The 13,673-nt window shown below is 41.6% G+C and overlaps 1 long non-coding RNA gene across 1 annotated transcript; it reads left to right on the top strand.

Annotated features, from left to right (window-relative positions):
• Positions 1 to 2,570: 2,570 nt before the first annotated feature.
• Positions 2,571 to 6,404, top strand: LOC122455848. Its single transcript, XR_006274344.1, has 2 exons — positions 2,571 to 3,565; positions 5,990 to 6,404. It is a non-coding gene; the product is annotated as an uncharacterized LOC122455848 (long non-coding RNA).
• Positions 6,405 to 13,673: the final 7,269 nt, after the last annotated feature.

Raw genomic sequence — 13,673 nt, forward strand, 5'->3', positions numbered from 1 at the left:
CATTAATGAGTCTTCATTATATTATGTTCTTTTTTTAAGGTTAAAAATTCACAAGGATTGTCACAGCTCTTGTCTTACCAGATGAGGTTTTTTTGTAATAGTTATTTGTGCTGTATTTTCATAAATGTTTACAGCTATATTTTCATTTCCCCTCTCTTTTGCTTTATTAAATACATTTCAAACTTGCTCACCTTTCAGAAATATTTTTGCCATATCTGGACAATTGTCATTTTACAATCTGCCCTGTGCAAAGGGCAGCATGTAGCTGCACTGTCTCACCTGCAAGCTAGGAAACAAACAGTGATGCTGATTGTTATAAGCTGTCTCCAAGTATCATGCTACACCAGCCATATACCTGACAGAGCATACCTCCCCCAGCACACCAACTGGCATATTGTGGGGTGTGGGGGAGCAGAGTCCACTCTCCACCCGTTCCCTGCCCTTTCCCCAGTCACATGCTTGGTGGTGAAGAAGGTAGCAGCTCCAAAGAGGCTGTCTCCCCTCTGTGCTGCATGGTATAAGTGGCTGGTGCAGTGGAATAAGGGGCTGCCTTACATCCTCTTACTTACCTCATGAGTGCACAGCACAGGCTACAGTGTCACCTTAAATAGTTCGGTACATTCTGTAAAAATACAACACATGACTAGGAGGCCTCCATGGGAAACCAAGGTGGCATTAATCATTCTGAATCCATACAGAATTATTTCCACAATGTGTGTGTGAGTGAGCACAGTGCTGAGTCTTTCAAATGAGAACTGAAAGTATGACTTTCTATAGTTCTTAAAGATTTCGTTTAGCTCAGTGGTGGGCAACCTGCGGCCCATGGGCTGCATGTGACCCGTCAGAGTAATCCGCTGGCAGGCCATGGGACAGTTTGTTTACATTGACCATCCACAGGCACGGCTGCCTGCAGCTCCCAGTGGCCGCAGTTTGCCATTCCCAGCCAATGGGAGCTGTGGGAAGCAGCAGTCAGCCCATGTCGTTTCCCGCAGCTCCCATTGGCCAGGAACGGTGAACCGTGGCCACTGGGAGCTGCGAGCATCCGTGCCTCGGACTGTTAATGTAAACAAACTGTCTCACGACTGGCCAGTGGATTACCCTGATGGGCTGCGTATGGCCCAGAGGGCACAGGTTGCCCACTACTGGTTTAGCTTTTTCCAAAAGTAAGGACATTAGTCTCAGTTTCATAGAGAAATTCCAAAATAGGTTATTACTAGAGTTGGGTGAAATTGATCAGATAAAGCTTTTTTTCACTTAAAAATGCAAATTTGGGTCGACCAAAACATTTAGTGAATTTGTGTTGAATACACTGAATTGTTTCAGTTGCAAAAATGAAAGAAAGAAAAGTCTCAAAAATCAGAATGTTTAATTTCAACATTTTCAAAAGGAAAGGTGATTTTCATTGAAAACTACTTTTCATTCAGAATTTTACTTTCATTTTATTTCAAAAAGATAAAACCCCTAGAAAACAAAATAAAATATTTCAAGTTGGGTCAAATTAAACTTTTGGTTGACCCAGAACTACATTTTTTTCAACTTTTTTATTATGGAAAAAAACAATTAAAATGTTTTGTTTTGGGTCAACTTGAAACGAAAATCATTTGAGTTTTTGGTTCAGCAACTGAACCTATAATTGGTTATTTGCACAACTCTAGTAATTACTAGAGATGGGTGAAAATGGTAAAGATATTGGTTGGTGGAAAGAAGTGAAAAATGTTCCCCAATTTGTTTCGTGATTTTGCACTACCCACCCAGTCCCAGTAGAAACAAAGTCAGAAGGGTGAACATTACTTGTAGTGAAACATAGACAAATACAAAAGTCATCTTATATGGAAAAATTTCACACAGAGCCATAATAGGAATTTTGAAGAAAATCTGCAAGCATGAGTAAGAAGTGGTGACTACAGGTCACATGATTTATAGGAATGGGCACAGCAGCTGGGAGCCAAGCCTTCCTGAATGCCATTCCCTTCTTCACCACTACCTAGCCTTAATAATGTATTGAACATATGTGGTGCTTTTCCGCCTTTGTTAAGGTCCCATTCAGTAAAGCACTTAAAGCCAATGAGTCATGTAAGCATGTGCTTAAGTGCCTTGCTGAATCAGGACCTAAATCAAGTATTCTCAGCATCTCTAATCAGGCATGAAAATACCATTGTCTCTCTTTTACAGACAGGAACAGTCAAGTAATTTGTTGAGGGTCACATAGGAAAGTATAATCAGAACAGGGATCAAAGTATCATCAGACCCAGGTCTCCTGAATTCCAAACCATACCTAATACTCTCAGGACTCAAAGACAAGGGGGAAAGGGGTTAATCTTCAGCTTTTTGCTGCACATCAGATAAAATGCATTATGCAAACTGAAGTGATAGTTTGTACACTGTCAATGTGTATCATTGTGTAGACATAGTGGCAGTTTGAAGCCAACTGCGGGTATAGGGTACGTGGAGGGTATCCCATGCTTCTTTGCCTCACTACTGAGCAATGTACATTCTAGGATTTTTTTCACTGTTGTGATACAGGAAAACCAGAAAGCAGTGGTAGAGTCGTCAAGGGGAAATATATAAACTGTAGGCTAATTAAGGCATGGTTCCCTGTAGACTAGGGAGGGTTACTACAGGTTAATTGGAGCACCTGAAGTCAATTAAGCCCTGTCAGGACCCTAATAAACCCCCCTGCTTCAAGTAGTTAGAGGAGGGGAGGAAGGAAAGTGGACTGGAGCTTGGAGATGTGTTGTAGGAGCTGAAAGATCAGAGAACCAAAGTAAGGGAGACTCCCTCCCCCAGCATCTAAGGACTGAGGGTAGGAAACCCACGGGGGTTGAAAGGGGCTGGGACTCACAGTGAAGAGCAAACCCAGACCCACTCCCCCCACTTCCCTTCTCTACTACCTTCCTGGGCCACTAGTGAGGCCTTTAGCACCCAAGAGCAGGGACAAAGGGTGGTTTCTTAGCACTGCCCCTCCTCTCTCTCCCCCTCCCCCTGCCAAGAAAAGCGCAGGACCTACCATATGAACGTTGGCCATCTTGTCACACTGTGCATTGTGCGACACATAGTTACATATATCCTAGTCTTCTGCCTTCACATCATACTTCCTTTCTGAGCAGGATTTTCAAATTGCTGTCAGGCAGCCTGAAGTTAACAATGCTCCATGCCAATATGCTGGCAAACTGAAATGTGCAGAGGCACTTGGGCTGTATTCAGCACTCAAAGATGGATTAATTTGGCTTGGACTTTGTCAGCTGAACCACTGAGCAGATGATGTGGCAGCAGCAGCAGCTCCTCCAACAGCAGGAGGTACTTCAGTGGCAGTGGAATTGGGGCACAGCAAGGATGAAGAGGTACACACTGAGCAAGTGATACTAGAAGACTGGTTTCTGGAGCAGCTTCACAACATGTGCCACTGTTTCTGGGCTTGGGAAACCATCATGGATTAGTGGAAAAGGATTGTTCTGCACACCTGAGAGGACCATGCAGTGATGAGAGAATTTCAGGGTGAGGAAGGCAACCTTTCTAGAGATATATGCTGAACTAACTTCAGAGCTACAGGGCCATTGTCATGCAGGTGTGTGATGCTATGGAAAAGGTACTTTTGCATGGAGTTATAATGTTCGGTAATGCTTAGGAGGCTTTGACAGATTTAACACATGGCATTCCCAAACTGTATTGGGGCAATTGATAATGGTTTTCATGTGCCTATTTGTTCCTTCCCCCTTCAGGGATCAAAATTCATAAACAAAAAGGGGTATGTCTCCACGGTGCTCCTGGGGCTTGTAGGCCACCATGGCAGGTTTATGGACATAAATGTAAAGTGGTCTGGAAAGGTCCATGATGCTAGGTTTTCTCAGAACTCTGCTCCATTTAAAATAATGGAGAAAGGACTGTTTTCCCCCAGGAACATTGTGCACATTAATGGTGTTGACATTACTCCATTTATTTTGGGGGACCTGGCTTACCCTCTACATCCCTGTAAATGAAGTCATTCACAGGCCACTTGGACAGAAGGAAGGAACTGTTTAACTACTGTTTCCGTAGTTGGAGATTAACAGTGGAGTGTGGACATTGCACGGTTTGAAAAGGAGATCGTGCTATTTGTGGAATAAGTTGGAAGCAGCAGCAGCAAAATACCTTCCCAAAGATTATAGCAGCATTTGTACTTTTCCCAATATTTATGAGAGTAAGGGGGGGGAAAAAACCTGTTTGCAATGGGTCGGAGTCCAAGATGCAGAGACTTGCTCAGCAGTTTGAACAGCCAGCAAGAGTCCAATATAAAATGCAAATATCTGGGGCTATATGGTATGTATTGGTCGGTCTTTGTGCCTCAGATCTGAAATTGTACTGCTGTAAATCCAGCTATTACACACCACAGGGTTGGTGGTAGAACTGCTGTGGATTAACACCCTCTCCCCTCCCCCCCCCCCCCCCCGCCCCATGTAGACGAGCCCTAGGTGGCTTGCCACTTAATCATCTGTCTCAGTTTCTCCTTTTGTAACTTTGGGATAATACCTAGATGTATAGTATGTGCATATGTAGGTATATGTATACCTGTATGTCTATGTATAACACCTAGATGTAGCTAGCTATAAATCTGCTGAGTCCAATTCTCCTCTCACTTACATTGCATAAATAAGAAATAAAACTGGTGTAAATCATAGGAAAATTTGGGCCCTGAAGGCCTGAATAAATTTAGATTGCCTGTGGCCCTGTAATTTTTGTTTCTAGTCAGTTTTACTTTCAGGTTCCCTTGGGTGGCAAATACTGTAAGGGGAAGGCTTAAATAAAAAATACACAAGATTTTTACTGAAATGTTAAAAAATGCATGAAAACTTTTCTGTTAATATTGGTTTTTAACTTTCTCTCCTGGTCTAAAACAAAACTCTCCTACTTTTAGGACTCTTAACATATATCTGTGAGGATCTCTTAACTACTTCATTGGAAACTTAGATTTCTTCTTTTGAATTTTAACCACAAATGAAGACGCCCAAATGGCAACTTTAAGAACCCCTTTAAATTCTGGAGAAATCGTAAATAAAGTGTTGGATTTCAGATAGAGCTGAGCAAATTTTTCCATTCTGTGTCAATTCCTAAAAAAAATATTCAATTTGGGTTGAACCAAAAATGACTTTTTTCCCCAAAATCTTTGACAAATTGAAAAGCCATTTTTTAAAATTTCAGGTCAAATGAAACATTTCATACAACTAGAAGTACAATGTTTCATTTTGAACATTTTAACTGGCTTTTCATTTAAAAAATATTAAAGGGAACTTTAAAATAAAAATTTTGATTTGAAAAATTGTAATGTTTCATTTAGAAAATTTCAATTTTTTTTTTTATTTTTAAGCTATTTTTTCTATTGAAACTATTTGACAAAATTGACGTGAATCTGTGAAATCTTTCTGAGTTGGTGAATCTGCATCCCTTCCCCTCCCCCCCCCCCCGTAGTTTTGGTTGAAAATGTGCACCCAGTCTTAATTTTGATCTCCAAATCACTGAGACACCAAAGAGGAGGGGTGCTTCTAAGATCCAGAACAGAAGTGGCCTCTTTGTTTTCTGGTCCTGGTTTGGATGAGCCTAAAGACTGGATGCCTTTCTGGAAGATATATTGGGCTCAGTACAGGGGTAACTGGGTGAAATTTCTGTGGCTTGTTATAGAGGAGGCCAAACTAAATGATCACATGGTCCCTTGGCCTTAAAATCTATGAATTTATGAGTTTATTCTTGTGAGATTTCAACTAAAGATGGCAGAAATCTTGCAAGATCATCTGATCTCATGAGAATTCCACCATTGTAAGTTGAAATCTCATGAACTGCTCATCACTTTTGCATGGATGAAACAACCAAACCTGAGCTATACTACTTACTTAGCCTAGAAGCCACACTGCAACCATGTCCTAATCCAGATCAGAACAACATCCTGGATCCATCTCCAATTTGAACCTATTGTTTAACTTTGCATTTTATCACTTGTGGTTTTTTTTTTTTTTTGCAGTGAATTGAGGTGTACAAAAAGTAATGATGGGGAAGACTAAAGTGAATAGGAGAGAGTCTTGCAGTCACTCTCAGCATTATCTCATAGTTCCACAAACTTATATGCCATCTGCAGAAGCTCAGTAGCCTATCTGGCATCAAACCTCCTCTCCAGCTTTCAGCCTCAAGGATGAGACCATCACATTCTCCTTCAATCCTAGCCTAAACCACCTCAGGCTTTTCTAATTCACAGTGACAATGTAACTTATTCAACCTAGCCTGTACTGCACATATGCACTTGCTATTACATTTGGTCTGCTTCATTAGCAGCTTTGCAATTTTATAAACATGAGCTGAAATGAAAAAGGAGAGCCAAAGATGGCTGTTGCTGGAAATGAGAGTTGAGCGGCACTCACTGTAAATAAATTGTTAGCACTATATAGGTTTATATAAATGTACACAATGCTCTTCTGATATTTAAACCACAATGTGACTTTGGCCATAGAGAAATTGTTCAAAGTCCTGTTCTGATTGCCCGCTGCCTGTTAAGCATTGCGTGTGATGCCACAACTATGGAACAACTCCCTGGAGTATTTGGCTCCAAGGTCATCACCTATTCTAAAAATGCATTGGACCACCATGTAAAATAAGCTTTATTTTTTTAGAAAAGAAACGGAGAATATAAATGAACATTCTCCCACCCTTATTTTAAATTAGAATTTTTACAAGACATAATAAAAGGTATGGCTGTAAATTAACCAAAGGTTCTCTCTGCTGCCATCACTCACTTCTCCAGCCCTACCAACTACCCCTCCATGGCAGCCATTTGATATGCTTTATACTTGCCTAAGAACTTGAACTGGGATCCCTGAAACAGCTCCCAATTCAGCTTTTTAGGTAAAGCATAAAGCAGCTCAGTTGCTTGTGGATGAATGGGAATTGGGGTGACTTCCTTTGAGGTTGAGGCTTGAGAAAGTGCTCACTTAATTAAAGCAGAAGGGAAACTGTTTTACAGTCTCTGCCATTGGGCGTCTGTAATGCTTTTGTCACAAAAGATGTCTCTTTTTAGCAACATGGTCTCCTTGCCACCACCATAAGGCTTAGTTTAATTTGAAATACAATTTGAAGTTTTATACATGGTGAGAACTCTCTCTGTCAGAACGCTCGGCTGAACACAATGGGTGCAACTTTCTTTCAAGCATGCTGTGTTGCTTTGGAGAAATGCAGAAACACAGGCTAGGCTGCACAAATGAGCATCCAAAATTACACTTGAGGGAAACTTTAGCCTTCCAGGGATTTTCAGCAGATAAAGATTTCAGTAAATGGACAGATGCCAGCAATGAAAAATGGAATACCTGTGTTATCGAAGTAATCTGTCTTTATTGGATTGGCTGGGAAATACTTATAGCTACACAGATGCTTCTGCAAATGACACATTTAATTTATCAAGAAATTAAAGGACAATAAGAGATTTAAATGAAAATGCACTAGAAAATATAATACAAAAACATAAACAACTTACTTTGTTTCAGATTGCTTTCTTTTATCATGGTAATACAGAACTCAACATGACTTGTATAAAAAGCTGTGAAGAGGATTTGGGATTAGTTCTCATTGAGAGAGATTTGTGAAATACTACAGGTGACAAAAATAAGTAGTGAGACATGCTAAGCTTTGTTATTTCTTTAAAGCACATAGGCTGTATATTATACCCACACTAGTAAATATGTTTCAAAAGAATACAGCTCTCTTTTACTAAGAAGAAAAGAAAACAAAAAAAAGTCCACTGAGATGGATCCTTTATCCATTTGCTGAGTTCAGGCTCAAATATTTATGGAATTTTTCAAACACAACAATTCATTATAGAATAAATTTAAAAATTTGCCAAGAGATACCTTGGTTCCTAAAATATTATTGTGTTCCCAGTGTCTATGGGTCAAGTTCAGTGGTGACACAGAGTGGCACCCATGATCTTACACCATTGAAATGAAATTTCACTCAACTCTCTTACACCATTATTTCTATAAGTATTGAATTTGACCAAGAGACTTTCATGGGAGTTGCAGTGATCTTTGCCAGGTCTGAATTTGGCCCACTGTCAAAGCTACTAATTATGTTGAGAAATTGTTCTGAGTTAATTACTTCCACAAGATGGGGAACTGTGTGCGAATGCTTGAACTTCCCTTCACAACCTGGATGGCAAGCAAAGATTTCTATAGAAACCGGTAAATAAGTCTATCAAAGGCCTTGTTTCAGGATACAAGGAAGCCACCACCTTCCTAATTCATGTAGAACTTGGACTTGGAGCTCAAAAATATTTGACAAACAGGCACAGGTTATATTGAAAACTTCTGATCATTAGGTGAACCTTATTGCATGGAACATAAACGCAATGTCTTTCCCTTTCACCATTGGTATTATCACCATTTTCAAAGCCAATAAATATACTATAATAAAACAAATTACTGTGCATAAATTACAACAACATTTCATTAAAAATGGCATAGGGATTTTTAGCTGGCAGGATGGGTGAACATTCATGGTAGTCACTCTGAGAGACTGGAATGACTTCCAAGTAGCCATTGCAGTTGATTGTGTCTATACTTTGCAGAGTAAAGTGTCCTCAACTAGGCCTTGACACAACAGATGGCAATGACTCCTTTGATGTTTTATTTGTGGCATGTCATGTCAGTGATCATACAACTTTTTCAGTGCATTGTGTCCTTGTATTCCATGCTGAATGAGAAGCTGAATTCAGTGGTTAATTATTGATGCTCTTCTGGAAAGTTATGAGATTTTGAGAGCTGTGGTTGTGCTTTTTTGTCTAGAGTAACTGGAAAGATTAGAAGAAATGTCAGTGCAGGAGGATAACGTTTTTTCCCAAAGGGCATGGATGTAGTAGTGATAGGCAAAGCTCAAAAGATTTGAAAGGTAGAGTCTGGATAAGCACAAACAAACAAAGCTAGGATCCTTCTCAGAACCATAACTATTGGAATTTCTTGGCTCTTCAAATTTAGGATAAAAATCTTGAGATTCCAGGCTTTAGAACAAAACTCCCAATACTATCAGCTTCTGGTATGGTCTGTCATACTAGAGGGACTGAGTTTCTGATGGTATTTTAGCATATGTGCTCCTGGGCTGAGGCTGGCGGTGCAGGTGTATGGAAATGAAACATAGCAGTGATGAAAGTAAATAGAACTTGTTCAGAATTCATAGGCTTACTTTGCATTTTAGGTGACGATTTTGGGCTGGTTATATTATCTGAACAAGTTTGTGCATGTCAGAATTTTAATAGGTCTTGGACACCACGCTCCCTTAGACTCCCTCTGAAAAATCCAGCCTAAATCTCATTAAGGCTTTGATCCATCTCCCATTGAAATTAATGAGAGCCCAATTTGCCCAATCCAACTAATTTCATTTATTTTAGATTATGCATAACAGTCCAATGACCTACAAAACACAGAAAGGACAAATTATTGAAGTCATAGAGCATTTAAAAACAAAAAGGTATTTTATCCCACCCCCCAGCCCTTAGAGGCACAGCATAATTGTGATCTTATTAGGCTTGGATTACTTGTGTTTTAGGCAGGGGTGAATGTAACTTAAAGGACTTACTGGTATACCAGAGTCCTGAGCGGGGGCGTGGCCTCAACTGGAAGAGGCGGGGCATTTAAATCACCCTGCAGCTACGAGCTGCAGAGGCGGCTGGGAACCCCAGGGCTCGGGGCGAATTAAAGGGCCCGGTGCTCCAGCCGCTGCAGAGCTCTGGGCCCTTTAAATCACCATGGGAGCCCTGCTGCTGCTACCCTAGGGCTCCGGCAGCAGGGCTTGGGCGGCGCTTTAAAGGGCCCAGGGCTCCCCGCAGTGGCAGGAGCACCGGGCCCTTTAAATGCCTGCCAGAGCCCCAGGGCTCTGGCAGCCGGGCTGTGGCAAGGCTTTAAAGGGCCAGGGGCTCTGGCCACTGCGGGGAGCCCCAGGCCCTTTCAAGCACCACCCGAGCCCTGCTGCCAGAGCTCTGGCAGTGATTTAAAGGACCTGGGGCTCCCCATAGTGGCTGGAGCCCTGTCCATTTAAATCACCAGCGGAGAAGCCGGTCCGGTCCAGCACAGCGTACTGGCTCTTGCCAGTACACCGTACCGGCTTACTTTCACTTCTGGTTTTAGGTATTTTTGTCAATCTCTGCTGTTTCCCTGTGTCTGAAGCTTATCCCCTAAAGCATTTTGCTGCACTTGGTTGTGTTTGTTTTCTAAGCTTGTACCATGCCCTCCCCACTTCCACTCTCAGAGAATAATTTCTATTGCTTATGTTAGCACAGTGCCTGACTTTATTATCGGTGAAGAAGAACTGGTGTACAACTGTGACACGAGTTTAAGTAATTATCATGAAATAGCATGTGTTATTTAGTGGTAACAACATGGTAACTTCACAGTAAATATCTGCAGCAATGGCAATTACACAGTAACTCATCTTAATGCATTTTCATTAGAATTGGGTCACTGGGCTGATAACTAGTCTCCCTACCATAAGAGATTCACTGAAGCGAGGAACTGAATACAGCACCCCTAGAGGATAGACGCTCTGCAGTTTACAGGTTTTGTTCAAGGTTTATTATGATAGTCTGAAGTATTGATCATCCAGTCTGGAAAAGTAGTTTGAATTTCATTTTGTATTTTTTATTAGGCCTGATGATGCAAGATAACATTACAGGTGAAATTTTCAGTGGCCTCACCTGTATTCAAAAAATCGGAGCCTGTACTCCGTGCAATCAGAATGCCCACCTTTGTGTGGGAATGGGGTGATTTCATGCTTAGCTCCAAATGTACATAAGCAACTACCCAGTGAATGCATGGACCGCTGTATGTGTACATTTTGCAAGCACACAAATCAGAAGCTCTCTGAAAATTTGGCGGTCTGTTAACATTGACAACATAAAAAGGAATAAACAGAGCAAGAAAATATATGAAGGTAAAATCCTTATTTACTAGTGAGGAGGATGACAGAGAAAGAAAATGCAGATATGATTAATACAACAGAAAAGTGAAGAATGAAAGGATTTTTCAGAATTAAGTTTTGGATGTGTGCATTAAAGGAAGTTTGAAGCTAGCCTTGTTAGCTACCCATTTAATCACTGATGTAGGTTAACGGAGAGCAGATGCACTTTTCAACATAAATGAGGAATAAACATAATGGGCAATATAACAAATGTATACATTAGTAGTAACCACTGGCACATAACAGCAGCAACAACCAGGAGGAGTATCACAGCCTCCTGCCCCCCCCCCCCCCTTGTTCACTCAGCTCTGAAACTGGGTTCCTGGACAGATATTTGTTTCTCATTTAAAACAGACCTGAGGAGGTAAGCACCATGGGGGATGGAGAATGGGGATAACTGGGGCAGTAGGGGGGATACAAAGTTGGCCAGGTTTAAGTAGGGTGAGGGCAGGGGAGATATTTGGGGTTAAACAAGGTGGGATATAGGGGCTGAGAGCTGGCAGCAGGAAAAGGGAGATATTGGGTTTAGGGGAATGGAGTATTGGACTGAGAGGGCAGGGGGATATTGGTTGTCAGGGGAGAATAGGTGGTTTCTAATTGGTGGGGAGATGGCTCAGGAAGTCGTGGTCAGCCAGAGGAGGGTGAGTGGAGGATGCCTGGACAGTGGGCAGGTTAATTCTTTTCAGGATGGCTGTAGGATCCCCACTCCATCGCAGAGAGCTGAATGGCTCCTGTTGGGAGGAAGCTGTGCTGCTCCTGGCTATCAGCCCCAGAGCACTCGGCTTCTCCAGGATGAGCTGTGCAATGGAGCCCTTACCCCTCCCCACTCAGAGTTTTCCTGTCCCTGGAGGATGCCTGATGGGAGTGTTTTACACCCACTTTGCACTCATTCCACACGAGTGTGTATGACTGTGAAGGGGGCAAGGCAATGTGGGGGTGGAGGGAGGCAAAACTAGTCTGTAATAGCTCGAGGGTAACATTTTCAAAAACATCTAAGTCACCTAGGAGCCTAAGTTTCATTGAAAGTCCTGTCTAAGGCTCCTAAATCACTTAAAAAATTTGAAGCATTTTACCCAGGTAGTCCAGAGCACATTTAAAAAACATGGCTTTAAAAGTGGCTACCTGCTACCCACACCTCCTGGGCAAACCCTGTTTAAATCATGCTAGCCTCTGCTTCCTTTAAACCACGTTTTAAAACCCCCCAGCTCTGCTAACACACTTTATCTTCAGAGTAGATGGGGCCTTAAAATGGCCTCAGCTCATTAAGCTGCCATCTATTCATAAGTAGTAAAGGAGGATCTGAGGTACAGTATGTAATGTCTTGCTGGGGCAATACACACTAGGCCAAATACATCTCTGGTGCAACTCTACTGAGCTCAGTGGAGTCACATGGGATGAATTTAGCCCGTTATTTCCTCGTGTTTGAGCTGGCAGTGAAGCCATTATGAGGGCCAGAACAGAGAACAGTTTTTTTCAGTCGGAAATCCCCCTTTTTCAGGGGAGGTTTATGTATATCTAACTTCAGAAGATTTACTAGGCAGGAAATGCCCCAATATTAGCCTGTAACATTTTCCTGACTGTGTTGTATTCCCTGCATTCTTTCATGATGTAACTTTATTCTACATGCTTTATAATCCTGTGGTTTGCTTTATTGATTTGTTCTTACCATTTTAGCAGGGATGAGCTGACCTGGAGGATGCCTTCTGCTGCCAGTAGGTATATAGCTTCTTGGCCAAACGTTATTTCCTGTCTAAACAGCCTTAATTCAGGAGCTTTCCATGGCAGTCAGATAGGAGGGAACCCTCCCATCACACCACTGAGTTGTAACACAGCTTCTACTGCAATGCAGCATGGTAGTCAAGACCTAACCATGCCTCTAGCTTCCAGCCCAAATCCTTGTGTGCAGTGGAATATATGGAACAGAGGTGCATGACATGTAGCAGGTATGGATCTTTAACACAGGCTTCGTGCATCCTGTCCTCCCTCTCTCTTTTTCCCCCACAGTGGAACCAAACTTGTCTGTGAGTTTTTCATGCCCCCAGTGGGGAAGGCATGGCAGTATTTGCCTTTCTATACTTAACCTGAACTTTGGCATAAAGGGACTGGTGGGGACCACATTTTTAATGTCTTTCCTCATAAGCACTGCTTTCAAAATATACAGCTGTACTTTACTTTAGTATAGTGAGATGCTGTAATGTCCTTCTTGGCATTCCTGGTGCTAGGGCTCACAAGAATTACCTCAGCTGTGGTGCTAGTGCCCACTGGTTTGGAAAGTAGGGACAAAATGATCATGAGCCTATGAACATCACACAATACTTTCTTTAGGCTGCACCAGGGCAGCAACTTCTGACTGTTGAGGCTTTTACACTATAGTCACAATTCTTTAATCATTTGAATCACTATTTTGACTTTTCCCTTGAATTAATGCTGAAATGCAAAAATACCAAAAGGTATTTTTATTTTTCAAAATTTCCACACAAGCATTTTTCACAGGGATTGAAATAAATATATTCAAGTAATCTAAGAATGTAGATGGTTTTGTAGTAACTAATTTGCTATCTCTGCTACACCAAAGGTGAACAGATTAAACAAGCTACTTTGCTATCTACTAGATAAGAGGAATGTATTATCATTTTCGCTGATTACTATCTTGTGCAGGTAATTAACTTCTTCTTCGCAAATAATTAAAGTGAAGGTTGATTTCGATTCATTCT

This window comes from Dermochelys coriacea, chromosome 9 (assembly GCF_009764565.3).
Source record: "Dermochelys coriacea isolate rDerCor1 chromosome 9, rDerCor1.pri.v4, whole genome shotgun sequence".
NCBI classification, from domain to species: domain Eukaryota; kingdom Metazoa; phylum Chordata; order Testudines; family Dermochelyidae; genus Dermochelys; species Dermochelys coriacea.